The 12,420-nt window shown below is 46.2% G+C and overlaps 1 long non-coding RNA gene across 14 annotated transcripts in view; it reads right to left on the bottom strand.

Moving 5' to 3' along the window:
* Positions 1–3,759: 3,759 nt before the first annotated feature.
* The window catches only part of LOC137853901 (uncharacterized), a 203,351-nt gene continuing 194,690 nt past the window's right edge, over positions 3,760–12,420 (bottom strand). For all 14 annotated transcript variants that reach the window (XR_011094824.1, XR_011094821.1, XR_011094813.1 and 11 more), the window contains 2 exons: positions 7,302–7,780; positions 3,760–5,324 (listed from right to left, as the gene is read on the bottom strand). This is a non-coding gene — a long non-coding RNA (uncharacterized lncRNA). The remainder of the gene's footprint in view (positions 5,325–7,301; positions 7,781–12,420) is intronic.

The raw sequence follows: 12,420 nt of genomic DNA on the forward strand, positions 1-12,420 counted from the left end.
GCTCGGCCGAGCCCCCCGGCGGGGAAGGAGCGGGGCGGGCCGCCGGGGGGAGCGGGGCGGAGCGGGGCGGAGCGGGCGGGTGGCCCCCCCCGACGGGAGCCGCGGCCCCAGCCCCGCTTTTCGGGCTGGTGCTGGGGTCGGGGTTGGAGTTTTGGGGGGCTGCAGGTCCTTCCCACGCGTGGCGTGGCGCCGAGCATCGCGCCCCGCCGTGGCTGCGCGGGGCCCCCCCGCACCAGGGGCTGCGCGTTTCCCATCTCTTCCCCCCCTAAAATAAAGGGGCCGCGGCTCCCTCCCGGCACACGGCCGGGGCTGCAGCTACAAATCACGGCCTCGCCGGGGGGTAGCCCCTGCCCCGCTGGAAATGTGAATTGCAGGGCTGAGCGCTAATGACACGGTTATCCATCAAGCCCACATTACGATGCTGTTAGCAACTAATTAACAAATACAATCAGCCCGAGAAACTTCCACAAAGGCAAGTCCATCAGCAAGAGAAAAGCCGTAAAAGAGTCAGGCGAGGCAAAGTTCGCCACAATGGGAGCGGGAAATCATTTCCAAGAAGGGAAAGGAGCGGGCCATTAAGGTAATACACATCGGGGGGACACACACACAATCCAAAAAAAAAAAAAAAAAAAAAAGACAAAAATCGGCCCAGAGGCTCAGCCTCCAGCCCCTGAGGCTCAGACTCCGCTCCGCTGCGCGTTGTTCCGCGGCCGCTGCGCGCCGCCCCCGGCCTCGCTCCGCCCGTCGGGGCGGTGCCACCTGCAGTCCCCGGGGGGCCGCCGGCCGGGCTATCGTTATTTTTTTTTTTTTCCCTTTCTCTAATGGTTTCTGCTCTTACCTAACGGGAGCAGCGCTTTGCCGCTCAGCCGTGCCGGGCCGGCTTCTTCGCAGCTTTCCGCAGCCCTGCGGTTAGTGGGATTTCACGGGTGCAGAGGGGGACGGGTGGTTATTTTTTTTGCCAAGTAAGCCGCTTCGTAACGACGTGAAGCGCGTTTGCAGAGGAGCTGGGCCACCTGCAGCCCTCCCGGTGTTGATCGGGACTCCCCCCAATACGCCCGCAGGCAGCGGGAGGCTCGGATTGCCTCGCCGCGGCCTCGGAGATGCTGCGGACCTCCACGGTGCGGAGGTCGCCCGGCCTCTCCGGGGGTGCTAGCGGGCTCCCCCGGGGCCACCGGGCTCCTCCGAGCACCCCGAGGCCACCGGGCGACAGCATCCAGCCGGCCACCGCCGTCCTCCCCGTCGAGGTCAGCTTGGGGAGAGGGGAGGCTCGGCCGTCCTCCCGCACCCCCGGGTGGCTTGGGGTTGAGCCCCCCCGTCCTGCTCTGCCCGCGGGACGGAAGGAGAGGGTTTGTCGGCTCCTTGAGGAGGTTTTTAAGGAGCCTTCCCCTGCCCTCGGCCTCTCCCGGCAGCGCGGAGGCTGCGCGCCCGCCGGCCGTGCTTGCGCGGGTTACGGCAGCAAAAGCCGACTGCAAAACAGCTGCCCCCGGCGCACATTAAAGCGGGCCACCTGTTTTCCACATCATGCCTCATCTCAAAGCCGGTTTTCTTCATTATATCGCTCCCGACAGATACCATGAAATACATCGCTCATTTAGATATGGGAGCCGACCTCTGGAGGACGACTTGCGCCGAGCGCTTTGATGTCGGGAGCCGGATTTCAAAAGACAGAAAAAAGCCGCTTCCATGGTTCTAATTACCCCGCGCCCGGGCCTGCCGCTGATTAGGGCGGCACGGCTCGGCACGGCCCGGTTACAACGCGCCGCCCGAAAAATAGCCCGGCAAGCAGCCCCCATCGGCCCGGCGGGAGCCGGCTGCTCGGAGCAGGGCGGGCAGGAGGTGTGGGAGCGGGTGCCCCCTGCTCCTGCCCCCAGGCTTTTGCAGGATGCTGCCCTAAAAGCGTTTCAGGGCTCGGCACCACTTGGGCGCGCATCTTATCTGGGCAGCGGGATTGGGAAAGCTGAGTCACTACGGAGGGGTGAGGCCGAAGGGGGTTTTTATTCAGTGTGCAACAGGCTGTGCTTGATTTGGTCCTCACAGCCCCTATTTCTATCGATATTCCTAAAGCAGAGTGATCAAACGCGGAGAAATTAAAACCATGCTACCACGCTAAATAAGATTAAGGTCGTGGCAATATATTGACTGCTCCCAGAGGAAATCACTCTGCTGCTGCAGCATCCAGAGCCCTCCCAGAGGCCAAGCTTTGTGCTTCAGGATGGTCAAGAGCCCGTATAGAAACCCTGCAGGGGGTCACCTTTAGTGCCTGTGCTCTTGTCTCCCTGGGCTCCCAGCCTGGCTGGCTGATGGAGGCCATGAACTTGGCTAGGCAAAGCCCAGCCATTCTTGTTTTTAGGCCCCCAAGCTGGTATTTGCAAGCGGATCCCTCTGTTCATCTCGAGAGATCATAGAACCATACAATATCCCAAGTTGGAAGGAACCCACAAGGATCATTGAGTCCAACTCCTGGCACCACACAGGTCAAGCCAAAAATTCAGACTATGTGACTAAGTGCACAGTCCAAACACTTCTTAAACTCTGACAGATGTTGACTCCAGGCCCAAAAAATAGGAGTGCCACATCTTCAAGCATGGGTAGCTTCGGGATCTCAGTTAAAAACCACGGCTGGATACGTATTTGTGGGAACTGGGATATGTCAGAGCTTCTGCTGGGAAAGTTTGTTCTTCCTGAAGTGCTACACAGTCACACTGCTCCCCTTCAACACTTCAGAGTTAATTTTGTTTTTTGAAAGGACTTCATAACCTTTTGAATTCCTGGCCACCTGTTCTGGCTGTTTATCTGGAAGTGAAGCTTTTTTTTGGAAAGCCCAGCCTCCGCCATGAGGCCTGAAGTCCCTCAAAAACACAAGTCCATGTCCTCATGCCTATTCAGTGAGGGCCCCTCCATGTCCAAACTCTCCGTCATTCCCTGCTCTGCCAGGGTCTTGTCAGCCTTCAGCTCAGGCTGGAAAGCCTCCTGTTCCTCAGGGATACAGGGCCAGAGGCATGCCCTTGCACATATATATTCTGTAGTCTTTAGTAAGTGTTCTTACATGGCAAAATCTTCATAACGCTCTTTACTTTAAAAAAGATCTCCCTCTCTCTCTCTTTTTAAATGTTGTTCCTTCCTTTCCTCTCAGGAAACCCACTCCCTTGTATACTTGAAGCAAGCTGAGATGAAGCCAATTGTATTAGTTCTGGCTGGAACAAAAATGCATAATGAAACATTGAATGTGTGGTGTGAGTCCAAAATAAATGGTCACTAGCAGAGCCAGCAAAAACCTGCAAGCACAGAGTGTCTGAGAAAAGGAAAAGCTTGGATTCTACCTGCGGTTCTCTACAGTTTTTCCAAAGGGAAAAATGAGCTCTGGCTTTAGAGAGCTTGGGAAGAGATGCTGGGGCACCGTGCCTTTTTTGATTGCATTTATCAATGGTGATGATTGTTGCTTTTTTTTTTTATTATTTTTTATTTTTTATGTGTGTGAATACAGCATCTGTAAGTGGGTAAAGGTGTTTTATCTCTTATCCTGTATTCTCAAAGTACAGCAGCTTGGTTTTTATGTGCCAGATGTCAGTGTGCCCTGATTCTTCACCAGGCAGTCAGGATTAAAGCTGCCCTGTATCAGAGAGGTGTTACGAGGATAACTCCATTAATGCGTGTGGAAATCTGGTACTGCAGCAATAAAAGCCCTGTAAATATTTAGACAGACAGAGCAAGCTCATGGAAATTTTACATTATTAGCTTAACTTCATTACAAGAAAGTAGTTTAGAAAGTCACTCGTATATGACATGCACTTTTATTTTTAATTAAACATTGACAACATATTCGGTGCTGTTTCAAGCCACAGGATTCAGAGAGCTGCTTGCTGTTCTAAATATTTTACAATCTGTGGGGAAATATCAAGTCTCAAGCAAAAGAAAGAAGTAACATAGCTGCCTTAAGAATAAATCTTCCCAGTCAGACCTTTTACACTTCTAAGAGTTAATAAAAGAGTAGGTAAAGGACAACCAGAGGATATAATTTATTTGGACATTCAAAAGCCTTTTGATAAACACCCATACAAGAAACTGTTAAGGAAACTTGGTAACCACAAAGTGAGAGGTAAAGTCCTGTCATGGTATAAAAAAAAATGGTTATAAATGGGTATGGAATAAATGGCCAATTCTAGTAGGGAAAGAGATTAATAATGAGGTGCCCCAGAGATCAGGACTCAGAACAATATTTTTTAATGCTGCATTAATAACCTGGGGGTGAACAGTGGAGTGGCAAAAGTTGATGTCAATAGAAAAGCAGTTAGCTTAGGTCAGGAGCAACATCAGAAGAGTTTAATAAAATCACAGGACCATGTGCAGAAGTATGAAGGCAGCTTGGAAAGTACCTTCAGAACTTACAGCAGCACTACCACTCCTCGCGGTACACTGGCACCGTCACCTGTACGGATGTACAGGGGTGAGGGTAGGTAAGCTGGGGACGGGCAGGTGTTCACAAGTCTCAAAGTCTGCTTTTTCACTCCTCTCAGTGGCTGCCCAGCTCCCATAGTTTGTAACGCCAGAGGAACACCTGAGCTCCTGTATGGCAAGCCCCTCTACCAGTCTGTGAATGATGTCCCTGTGAGCTTCTCCAGCAACTGGTTAACAAAGGTCGTGTGAGTTCCCATGGCTGATTCTTCTCTGAGGACATGCCAAAGGCTCTAGGTCACCTCTCACTGGCATTTTAAGAATTACTTGTTTGGTCTGATGAGAGTGGCACGGCAGCAAGCTTCAAGTCCGCTAGGTCTACAGACATCAGCTCCTGGCTGCTGCCTGGCAGTGAGGAAAACGAAACCCAGCAGCACAGCTGGGGTGCAGCTATCTGTGTGCAAACAGCAGTCTCATCCTCTAGAGCTACACAGGGTAAATGCACAGGCAGCTGTCTGAATTTAGAGCTCCTGAGTTTTCGGGTGGGTTGTTTACTATGTGGCTTTTTCTTCCCACTGGTTTTGCTCTTGCGGTGTGGCTGCGCCGTGTTACCCCTCGTTGCTGTGAACTGCAGCATCCCAGCCTAGCAAAGGCCTGAAGTCTCACTGCAAGCTGTTTGTTTCAAGTCTGGTGCACAGACAGATGTACTTACCAGCAGTCTGGACAACATTTGATGGTATCTTTGTGTATCCTCATTGCTGCCAGTCCTCTCTTCCAACTGCTCTGTCTTCTCTGCAGTGCTGCCCAGACGCAGCGCCGGCTCTGATGGCTTTTGAAGGCAATGACATTCATGGAAACTCAGACTGCTGTTCTTCACAGGGCTTTATTATTGTTTTGTTTTTAACCAGTGGGTCATTTCCAAGGATACTATTCTGGAAAAGAAAGCAACTCATAAAGAAAGATTTTTAAAAATCCTCTTGATATGACTTGTAAAGTATTTTGAAGTACCAGCCACAAAATAAATTGTTTTTAAATCCCCTCTTTCAGCTGATGATTTACATGACATTGGAACCACCCCACACCCCATCATCTGGACCCCACTGTAGTTGGTGGGGTGTAAATGCAGCTCACCAGGGGCTCTGCTCCCAAAGGGAACTAAAAGGCATAGCACCCCAGGGGAGAAGCAGAAAGTCCATATGCCAGTGAGAAGAGCCTTGTCTATGACCCTGCAGCACCCAGGAGGCAACCCAGGGCCCCTCGCTCTCAGTTCTTGTCCCTGCCAGTGAATCTCACCCTCTTATCTTGTTCAATCCAAGTTCTACATAGCTTGAGTGCACTCTTGGGTTTCTTACTTTTACTTCTTTTACTTTTTTTTTTTTTTTAATAATCTAAAATAAGCAAATAATAATAATAATAAAAACATACAAACATACACGTAATATCCATTCAGCCTAATTAACAATAACCCTCAAGTTCAATGCAGAGGAATGGGCTCAATGTGTGAGTAGGTTTGTTTATGGAGCTTTTTGAACTGGCACCAGCTGAGGACCTGCTCAGAAGTAAAGGAACAGCTTCAATAGCCCTGGGGCTTACGACCCAGCATGTGTGACCAGTGATGCTGCCAAGGATGAGGTAGGAAAGGAGCTATGTGCCAGGGTTGTGTGTTATATTTGTTGCCAGTCCTGGGTCATATTTCTCTCTGACCACAGTTCACTGCGTTGAGTTATTATGGGAAACAAGATGTTCAGGCCACAGTGTGATAAGTACGGTGCTACACGAGCAGTAATGCAAGCGTGAAAGTCACTGAATATTTTGGGATTGCTGGTTTAAAATTGGTGTATTTTACCATTTGCACCATCAATTTTCTCCATAAGTAAGATCCAAAGAGAAGCTTTGAGAACTTGTTTGGAGGAATCCAAATACTCCAGAGTCTGGGGCAACTCGTTGTTCTGGGTATGCTGCAGCCTACCCTGAGGCAGAGCCCTGGTGTTTCCCTGGAAGTGGCTGCCCTCTGCCTGCCTCGCTGCCCTGATGCAGTGGGAGGAACTGCTGCCTCGGCTCTGCTTTTGTTGCTGACCTCCCCGGGCTCCTGGCTGGCCCAGCTGATACCTCCCCTTCACACAGCCTTTGAAACCCTTTCTCGCCCAGCTCCTCCACTGCAGCCTGCCAGGAGGTACGGGGTGCCCCTGCCATGCCCATCCCGCAGTTCACCACAGCCAGCCATCAGGGGCACCGCCAGCACCGCTGCTGCTCCCTCCTCCTGCCAGCTGAGAAAATGGGAACCATTTTCAACCCCAGCCTCATCCTCTGGGCTTTGAGGACCACGGTGGCCTGAGCCACTTCCAGCAGGGCAGTGCTGATTCATTTCCTCCTGACCCCCAGGACAATTATCAAAAGCTGGCATTTTGTTAATCCAGGCATAATTAATCACCACCAGTGTTTTGATTTTAATTACTCTGTTTCCATAGTCTTTAAGAGCTTTAGGATCTGTGAGTTTTTATATGTGGTTTTAGAAGATACCAATGCTGATATTTTGCCAGGCCATAAAATCCTTTGCAGCAGCAGTAGTTTTTTAGAGGGCCTAAAGTGTTTTGGATTAAAATCAGGACAAAAATGCAAGGGCCAGACTGAAGAGGTACAGAAGGAGGTTGTCTGACTCTCGCTTGTTTCAGCAACACAGAGCAATAGAAAGGATTAGGAGCCGAGTATTTTGTGCAGAGGAAATGATTTCTTGCAATCTACCAGTTTGCAAAAAAAAAAAAAAAAAAAAAAAAAAAAAGAAGACCTGAATCTGTAATTTCTTCCTTTGCCTTTGGTATCAACCAACCCCCAAGGATGTTGGAAGGACAATCGCAGTAGATTTTGTCAGAGATTTGAGTGTCATTACATGGTACTTTCTATGAGAATACCCGAAACTGCATCCAGGAAAGATGTCAGGTCATTTCACAGCCTCTCATTTGAATAAACAAGATGTTTGAATTGTTTCTCAGAGTCACTAAAAAAAAAAAAAAAAAAAAAAAAAAAAGGCATGTGAAAATGTCATAGAATTTCCTCTTTTCCTTTCCCACCCAAATACAAAATCAAATAAAAGCAAACACATGGGACACAAATATAGGAGCAGCCTCCTCTGCACATATTCTCTGTGATTCTCAAGCTGTTTCCAGATGTACGGATTACAACTCAACCAACTGCTGCTTCAAGATCAGCCTTAGGATATTGATAGAATGCCTCATCAAGCCAGAAACTGCTGTGAAAACTGATGTGCTTGGAGGTCAGGCTTCCACCTTCTGCAGTGATGCTGCTGGCTGCACCCATTTGGTGACCTGTTGCCATCTCTTCACTCCAGACAGATGATTTTCCAGCCTCCTGAAGTATGGATTTAAAGTCCCTGGAATGTAATTACACATTAACAATTAAATATGGGGTTTTTTCTTTGATTTTTCAGTCTGAATATTTTTAAACCAATGGTTGCTCTAGTGTAGGAAATGTATAACCCTGACAGTAAGAGCAATGAAGGATACTCATGATAGAAAAAAATACAGCATCAACTCTACAAAATGTGTAAAAAACAACTGCCAGCTAAAGGCAGAGTGCTTAAAAACACTTCAGGGTTTGCACACAAAAACAGGTCAGGATTTTTACAGATCATGTGGATGCATATCTCTCATAACTATTTTTGCTAATTGGACATTTCTGTGTGCAACTGGATCAGACTTTTCAGACATAAATACTCAGGTAGTAATACTGAGTACATATGCACTGCAGCATCACTGTGCTTGTACACGGCTCCTGCCCTAGGCTGTAGTTGTTCTTACTGACTTAACACAGTACTTAATATTTCTGGATTATGCTTCAGTGCTGGTCCCATATTTTTGGGTGATACTGATCTGAACAAGACTAGAATGAGGTTCTTAGGGCTGTACAAGAGGCACTTTGGCATTGCAACATCCAACTGCACAGTGTACTGTCACTTGCAGGGTTTGTATCTTCATGTCATGCACCAGAAGAGGCTGGGTATCCTAGGAACAAGAATTGCCTACAAAATGAGCTCAGGACAACCATTAGGCTGAGAAGAGAACTGCTTAAGGTCATCAGTGAGAACAGAGAGCAATACAGAGTTAGGTGCCCTGTTTACGGTTAAAAAGAGATGTCTCGGCACTTGGGATTCAGACCCTGAAACACTCCTAGGCAGGAGGATCCTGTGAAAAATCAGAGACCAAGGCTCTGGACTGTGACCTTGTCATGTAACTTGGTGGCTAGGATTGTAACCTGTGATGCAGGAGACCCGCATACCTAGATCCTTCTGCTGCCTGACCAGAGTCTGTCCCTCGTCCCTCTCCTCTTGCTGCAGTACTCTGCATGAGAATAACTTACTCACATATGGGATTCCCTCCATCATGCCTACTCAGATTAGGCCCTATATTAATAATTATTACATAAATTATTCTGTACTGCAGTGTTTTTTTATCAACTACTGCATAAGAGAATTTGGAATTGGTCCCTGGTTCAAAAAAATGTTGAGCAGAAGAGAAGACAGAGAGACACGCAGCACATGCATTTCCAGCAGCTATGGCACATCCAAGTCTAAGAACACAAAAGGTGGATTTGAAAGACAGTTTGCTGATGTCAGCTTTGGGAAACTAAGTGCACTGACTCACGGACACAGGGGCAACACAGAGCTCTGTGTGAGGCCAGCTGAGCCCCAAGGATGGTTGCAGAGACCGGCCCTCCCCACAATGCAGGGAGGCAGCTGGATGACGGAGCAAGAGCGCAATGCTGGGTGCTCCCACCTGCACGGTTCTGCACGCATCCCGAGGAACGGGAGCACACTGCAGCAGCCTTGTCTGGCAGAGGCTGACATGCCACAGGGCTTAGGCACCTCTGGGTTAAGGTTCAAAACGATACCTGAGGATTTGTCAGGCTCTAAAGACCATTAAACAGCTGAATTTGGGGAACTAGTGCTTAGAGAGGGGCGTTAATGACTACATCCCTCTTGGAGGTGTTTTTGTCGGAGCATTTTGCAGATGCCTTGTGGGTGTATCCTCAGTCAACTGCAAACTTTGCAGGGTGTTTTTATGGCAGTCTTTCTCTAAATCATAATAACTACCAGCCAATAAAGTCAACAGTGTTGTTTTGCAAGTAGAAAAGCTGTCTACTTGTTTAACAAAACACTTCATCTTTCCTTCATAAAATATTCCTTTATAATTTGTTTCTATCTGTTCTGAGATTATTTTTTTTTAATGCTGTTATTAGCGGAAAAGAACTTAAAAATACTTTAGTCCTCAAATCTAGGTCAAGGTCTGGAGCCACATTTGAATCTAGCACAGTCATGTTGATCTCAACTGTTTTTCCAGAAACGCAGAGCATTTTGTATTCTTTGAGCACCCCAATGGGCTGAAAATATTCCTGAGAGATTGGTAGGCTCTCAGCTACTGCTCCAATTCACAGAAATTAAACCTTCCATCATCTGGTTTTTATATTTGGAAAATGTCAGCTATACTTCCTATCACGTATATTGTTGCTCCAATGCACTGAGCCTTCTGTGAATTTCAAAACACATAACTCAGCTCTCAAGCATTTCTTTTGTAAATATTGATAATGGTTTCAAGTTCTTTATTAAATAACTTTTTAATGAGTTTGAGGACAAAGAACTATTTTTTCACAGTCTCATGAAGATAAGAATCATAACATATCTTTCTGTACCATGGAACACATGGTTCTCAATACCTCATTGTGCAGCATAGGTTTTCCTCACTTTTAAAAAGCTTACTTTAACAACAACAAAAAAAAAAGTCCAGAATTATAAGAAATAAAATCTGACCAATCTGACCAGGTCATTCTAAAATGTCTGAAATCACATGCAAATTCAAATTCTATGTGACAGCTTTGCAGGTCAGTGTGTGCTGCCATTTGGAGCAGCATTGGAAGGTTCCCTTTACTCTTTTAATTCACCAGCAAGAACTACAAAATGCCACAGTCACTCCTGATGTGGTTCAGTGCATCAACCTCTCCTTACTGAGCATTATTTATTGCCTGCATTTTCACCAGAAAGGATCCCTGTGCATACACACAGGATCGAAGACAGTAAAATATTATGGTGAGGTTCAGCAGGGGAGGTTTCCAGGGAGAGGTTTTTTATCAGTTTACAGGCATGGCCAAAGTACTGCAAGGGAGTTCCTCTTCGGAACAGGCTGTAAACAATTTACATTGGGTAGGTAATAGGAAGTCTTCAGAGTGCCTTGAAAAATATTAACTTATAGGAGTTCTGACCTCTGTCTTCTAGACCTGGCCCAGAGGACTGATGTTTACTAGCAAGCATTCAGCTCTCTAGGAAACTGCATGCTGTCAGGGAAAGTAAAGTTATTATTTTAATACATTTCAATTAAAAGTTGGACTACGCAGAGGTATCCTAAATCAAATATGCTGTACAACTAATTTTCTTTCTAAAAAAAAATGTTTACCTTTGAACTTAAAAACGTTGCCTTCGGGCATATAGTATTCCAGCCAGCTGTAGTTTAAATGCATGGTGCGGGTTCCATAGCTTGCTTCTTCATTCAACACTCAAAACCTTTCATGTTTCCTAAGCAGAATTAAAAGCCGGCTAGGAACAGATTACCAGTCCCCTGATATTAGCCATTCTTCTCACACATTCCCTTGAAGACTTTCAGGTCTAATAATAACATTTTCCTGTGCTGGTCCTATTGACAGCTTGAAACCTTAATGATGATCCATTTGAAATGTAAAATACTTGGTCTTGTTTGTACATTTATTCAAGGGAATTTGTATTGAATTATATTACTGTGACCACAAAGATAGACGAGGAGACAAACAAGGAATCTTAGGTGATTTTAGAGGGTGTCTTAGGCCTGGCCACAGCTGGAGATGTTGCCAAAGTTATACTTTCCTAGAAGGCTGAGAGATGTCTCAGTCTTTCCATTCTCCTTAGTTTCCACCTGGGGAATTCTTGTTCAAATGAAGTACAAATGGCATGCATTGGCACTGTTGATTGTGTGTGTTTGTTTCTGCAGTTGGGATGCTACCAAAGCCACAGGACATCTCTATTATTAAACGTGTAACCCAAAGATAAGGGTTGGAAAGGAGCTGTTGTTTACTGGCTAGCAGGTTCTTATTTGCATCTATTATTTTAATAATGCTGAGGCTTGTCTGCAGTATTTAGGATGTGTTTGCGTACTGCATGCATTCCACAGGTATCTTTTCAGCCATTTCCAGTTAAGGAGTATATATTACTGGTTTGTGAATTAGAAGAACCATTCCAACTTCCATCTTTGTCGTGGTGCCAACACTTGGGAAATGACCTCGTCCTAAGAGCTGAGCACCTGCAACTCTTGTTAAGATCCTCTTAAATTCACCCATTGCTTTTCAGAATCCTAAATGGGCCTCTTACAATCTACCTGCTTCAAATTCCCTGATGATTTATTGGCTCAGAACACAGATTACTTGTCTTGGTATCGGGGATTTCCTTTCTTTTTAACAGGAACATAAAAACACAAAGAAAGCCTAAACTCAAGTAATGTGAAAATGTGTTTGATTCCAACCCATACATCCAAAGTTACAGCTAAATGTCTGACTTTAACTTGAAATGTGATGCCTTAACTCTGCATATGATCTTACGACACATAAAATGTTTGGAAGCCTTTGAAAAAATTGAGATATTCTTGGCTTTGGTTCATTCTTATTATGCTTTAATACATTTATATATTGCTCAATAGATCTTTACATTTATCAAGCTTTGGCAGCAATTTTCTGGACTTCTGAAATCTGTGTCATTACTGATTGCAATGGTCATGCACTGTCAGAAGTCTGTTGTGCACTTTGCAGATGCTGGGTCTTTACATGAGAGGATCCCACACAAAATAAAGAAATTAATATAGAAATAAATAAAAATGCTATAGTCCAAAAGCTTTATCCAAATCTTCCTGAAACCCTTCTGTTCTGTTTTGGTGACATGCAGTACTGAAATTTATTTTAGTGACACTGAGCTGTTCTTGGTGAGCAGTAAAGTACAGA

The sequence above is a fragment of the Anas acuta genome, chromosome 3 (genome assembly GCF_963932015.1).
Source record: "Anas acuta chromosome 3, bAnaAcu1.1, whole genome shotgun sequence".
NCBI classification, from domain to species: Eukaryota; Metazoa; Chordata; class Aves; order Anseriformes; family Anatidae; genus Anas; species Anas acuta.